Source organism: Marmota monax, unplaced genomic scaffold (assembly GCF_021218885.2).
Source record: "Marmota monax isolate L192 unplaced genomic scaffold, Marmota_monax_Labrador192_F-V1.1 WCK01_AAM20220418_F8-fsc00460, whole genome shotgun sequence".
NCBI lineage: Eukaryota > Metazoa > Chordata > Mammalia > Rodentia > Sciuridae > Marmota > Marmota monax.
This window is the reverse complement of record NW_026692817.1, coordinates 102,245-107,339: the sequence shown is the minus strand read 5'-3', so window position 1 is coordinate 107,339 and position 5,095 is coordinate 102,245. Positions and strand designations below refer to the sequence as shown.

The following is a 5,095-nucleotide window of genomic DNA, read 5'->3' as shown; positions in this document are numbered from 1 at the left end:
GAGCAAGGAATATCTCATCAAATTTGGTAATTATCAGATTCAGAAAAAAATAACTGTCACATTTCAGATAGTTGAGAGAGATCAGATGAACTTCAGGAAACCTAATATGCAAAATTGGTCAGAATATGTGTAGGTAGTCAGGGTAAAGCTAAGAATTAAAACCTTTTTCGTCACATGAGAACTTGCTGATTGGTAAGAGTGGGAGATATAATGGTAAACAAAAGCAAATAAATTAATAAAATCCCATACCAGTGTTTTTGTCTAAGGCTACTCTCAAATAAGCAAACCAACATTACAGAATGGTGTATGTGTTATCAAAGCAGTTATAGGGTGATGGGAATGCAGATGGGCGGGATGTAACTGACTAGTATACGAACAAAGAAAGGCAGAGGTCAGGAAGGGCTTCTAGAGAGGAGACAAAGCTATTCTGGAATTTAAACATAGAAAGGCAGTTGACCAGGTAAATAATCAGGAAGGCAATTACGAAGGCCCCAGATAAAAATTAGCACAAAGAAAACAAAATATATGCAAGCCAGGTATGTATTAAATGGTGCAAGCAGTTTGAGGAAACTGTAACATAAGGTCCACCTGAGTAAGGAATGAGATTTAAAAAAAAAAAATCTACTAATTGTAAGTGACCTGATTCTTAGATTCTCATTAATCATATTAAGAAATTTGAACTTTAACTTGAAGGAAATGATAATTTTCATTTAGCAAAAGTGCTTTGGTATATAAAGAATGGAAGATGAAAAATACTAAGATGAAGAAATTAATTCCAGAACTGTAATTATCTCAGCAGTACAGCGTAGATACAATGTCTCTGGCTGTGATGCAGCCTTTGCAAGACTGTCCTTCCTCTTTCACATCTCAGCTCATGCTTCTCATTCTCAAGGACCCTCCCCCCATCAGCAATTTAAACTTGGTAAGTCACCACAACATATTCTAGTTTTAACTCTATATATTGAAGCAATTATTTACTTCTGTTTTCCTTCACTAAAGTGTAAGCCTTATTTGCAGAGAAATGTTTTTTGTTCATTGCTAACCCCAATGCCTACAAGAGTAAATACAATACAGTCTGAACTTAAAATTTGGTGAATAAACCAGTAAAGAAAGAACATCAGTGGAATAGGAATGGAGAGAAATGAAGACTTTCATTTGGTAGCATTTGACAACTGATTTTTAAAGGAAGGCATGGAGAATCGAAATGTAATTAACATTTTTTTTCCATTTCTTGCTTGGTAGCTAAGTACATTTTGGGGAAATCAACTGAAGTGGTGAACACAGAAAAGGATTTGGTTTAAAAAGGTATGAGAATGAGTAGTAATTTCTGAACTTTAGAATCACGGGTAAGAAATTTCTCCTTCTGAGTTCTTCAGAAATCATACAATGTTCTATTTCCCTCATCTGAAGAATCCTTCTGGTTACTCTGCTGTTCTTTTTTACAGGACATGAGCCTCAATTGCTCCTCCTGGCAGGACAACAGCTTGTTTGTAAAACGTTTTTGCATTTGCCAAATTCTCTGACGTCACTGAACAGTGTTTCCTTCTATTTACCCTTATCCTACTCATGTTCCTCGCATCACTGAAGGGCAATGCCCCCATAGCCCTTGCCATCTGGACTCACCCAGTCCTTCATACCCCCATGTACTTCTTTCTGGCCAACCTGTCTCTCCTAGAGATTGGCTACACTTGCTCTGTCATACTCAAGATGCTGCAGTCTTGTGAGTGAGGCCCGAGGAATCTTTCGGGAGGGTTGTGCCACACAGATGTTTTTCTTTACATTATTTGCTATCAGTGAGTGCTGCCTTTTGGCAGCCATGGCTTTTGACCGCTATATGGCCATATGTTCCCCACTCCACTATGCAACACAAATGAGTCGTGGGGTGTGTGCCCAATTGGCAGTGGTTTCTTGGACACTGGGATGCATGGTAGGCTTGGGCCAAACCAATTATATTTTCTCCTTAGACTCCTGTGGCCCCTGTGAGATAGACTGCTTCTTCTGTGATCTCCCACCTATCCTGGCACTTGTTTGTGGGGATACATCCCATAATGAGGCTGCGGTCTTTGTGGTGGCAATCCTTTGCATTTCCAGCCCATTTTTATTGATCATTGCTTCCTATGGCAGAATTCTAGCTGCAGTCCTGGTCATGCCCTCCCCTGAGGGCCGCCGGAAACTCTCTCCACCTGTTCTTCCCACTTACTTGTACTAATGCTCTTCTATGGCTCAGGATCTGTTACCTACTTGAGGCCCAAGGCTAGCCACTCACCAGGAATGGATAAACTGCTAGCCATCTTCTATACCGTGGTGACATCCATGCTCAACCCTATGCATGACAATAGTGGCATAATTTGGCATGAACATACTTTATATTCAGAGCTATTTTCTGATTGCAAATTCTGAAAGGTACCTGGCTTCTAAAAATTTTAGAAGTTAAGTCTAACACTAGACAGGTTTTCCAAAATATTTTAGTCTAGGTTAGAAGTTAAAATTACCAGGTTATGTCTCAGAAGTTTTGAAAATTCTCACTCCACATTCTCAGACCTGTTCTAGACTCTGAGCACCCATCTGACTTCAGCCCTCCACACATGACTGTCCCATATAGCACTTAATTCCTTAATAACTCTATGAAATGCATTATTTCCTTTCATAAAAATGTTTTCAAATTCTTCATCCATAATTATTAGCACATAATACAGATCAAAGAATTCTTTTTGCAAACTGTGCATACCATAAAAATTTATAAACACTCCAGAACAACCAAAATTTGGTTTTAGAGGTATTTGCTATAAAATATTAAAAAGAAGATATGTGATATTTTCATCAAGAGTTTCAATGGCAAATTTTTTTTAAGAAACAGAAATGATTTTAAAATTCAAAGACGAAAGAAGAAAACTAAACTAAAAATGATTACTATAAATAATTTTTAAGATTTTTATATAATTTACAGAATTTAATGTGCGCAAATGAATCCTGACTCAATTTTAGAGATCATCCAAAAACTTGTTCTTAAGGGAAATGAACATGATTACAACATACTTCAGTAACCCAAGGCACCATAAAGGCATTGTCTTAGATTTGAACATCTAGTTGTCAGTAAGGCAACTTAGGAGGAGTTAATAGCTATTTGTATAATAGTTAAAGATGAAAAATAGTACAAATGGAGAACTCTGATGCTACCATGACTTAAGGTTATTTGCCAACTATAAGGTATAATCTCTCATAATGTGATATTTTTACCATCAGGGGATAATAGCAATGCTCACTAATGATCAAGGTGTGTGTTTTGCTAGATACCCTTATTTGACCAAATACTATTCAATTACTGTAAAGATATGTTTTTCACCTGAATGTATAAATACTAATTAACAATGGAAATAATCTAAACATGCAAAAATAGCTTAATGGTTGGCAGTTATGCTACAATTTTGGAAAGGAATTATGTGCAGATATTAGAGATGATGATGATTTCTATTCGTTAGTGTAGGGAAAATGAATGGTTTAGTAAGAATTAGTGAATTAAAAACAGTTTGTATAAGAGGCCCTTTTTATTTTTTAAGAACTGTATAAATAAATTTGAAAGGATCAAATTGAAATGTTGGGAAGATACAACAGGGCGGCGGGTGGGGAGGCAGCGCTTTCAGTACCTCCTCAATAAGGGGTCAGAGAGATGCATTGATACCCTTAGATTCTACCTGCTGAGAAACTCCTAGCAAAATTTCACTGAAGAGAGACCGGCCGGGAATTAGTAGGATTTTGGAGGTGACAGTTTGCCCCAGACAAGTGAATCTCCGCCACACGGCGCAGAGGTCCAGACCCACCAGCCGCTACCGGCGCGACTCGGTGACCATCAGCCACCCGCCCGCGGCCCCCACGACTGGGCAGCTAGCCTCCAAGGCGTAGCTCAGCAGGAGCGGCGCAGGGACTCTAGGAAGAGGTCTCTAGACAAGCCTTCATGAAATAGCGAACTGGGAACTGAAACCAACCAGAGACAGACCAGTCCCACCCCTCCCTTCGGACACTCCGGCAAGGAGCCTGGGGCCCGCCATAGCAGAGAGGTGATGTCACCGGAGTTCGGCCAACGGAATTCCTTCCCAGCGGAATCCACTTTAGCAGGTGTGTGACTCCCACCCCACCCAGATACAATCAGCCGGGAAACCTCTCCGGGGGGCATGTCTGTAGGGAAGCAGATTCCCGATCCCCAACTCCCCTTACCACCAGCATTGACACCCAAGGAATTAGCCGCCAGTTTCCTGGGGCGTGCCCACCAAAGAGGTCAGGAAAAATTAAACTGTTGGTTCCCAGATCACCACTCCCCAGCACTGGGGCTTAGATGTATGACAGAGAGAGTGCTTAGTCATTTGGGAAATAGGACACGTGGTGGGGCTGCAAGTGTAACCAGATCCTTGGGGAACCGCCTCCGGTGAACAGGACCTGGCTGGCTGGCTGGAAGGAGGAAGGGGGGGAGGGGCTGGAGAAGTGAAACGGCTCTGGACTAACAGGATTGGGAGACTCCCAGGAGCTGCCTTACAGGAATTGCTGTCGGCACATAGAGGGCAGAAGCTTGGCTCAGAGGGCACAGCTCTGCCTACTGGAAGAGAAGAAAATGGATCTCTAAGACTTCATTTTTTTCTCTCTCTCTTTTCTTTTCTCCCTGTTTCCTTCTTTCTTTCTTTCCCATTTCAAGTTTTATTGTTCTTTCTATTCTCCTCTAATCTATCTATCTCTCTCTCCTTCTTTCTTTTTAAGAGCACCTTCCTTCCCCTACCCCCCAACTTTCATCCCTAGCATTACGTCTTCCATTAAGTGTAATTGTCTAAATGCAAATAGGTGAATGTTTTGAGGCTGTCTATAGGGCTCCTAAATACCTAGCTACTACTAAACACCCTGATCCAATCTCCTGTTAATATCGCCCTTCAGTAGAGCAATCTTCCAAAGTAGCCAAGACATACTAACCTTCATACCATCATAGCACCTAACCTAAACATAAAGTCCTAAGACCAAACAACAGATCACTATATGCATACAGAATTTAGAAGCCTTTTATGAATTGAATGAATCAGATTTAAAGTACAATAAAGCCCAACATTTCTAGGCA

At 40.6% G+C, this 5,095-nt stretch overlaps 1 pseudogene; it reads left to right on the top strand.

The window, feature by feature from the left end:
• The first annotated feature begins 1,448 nt into the window (after window positions 1–1,448).
• On the top strand, window positions 1,449–2,400 carry LOC124095319 (olfactory receptor 10C1-like; annotated as a pseudogene).
• Window positions 2,401–5,095: the final 2,695 nt, after the last annotated feature.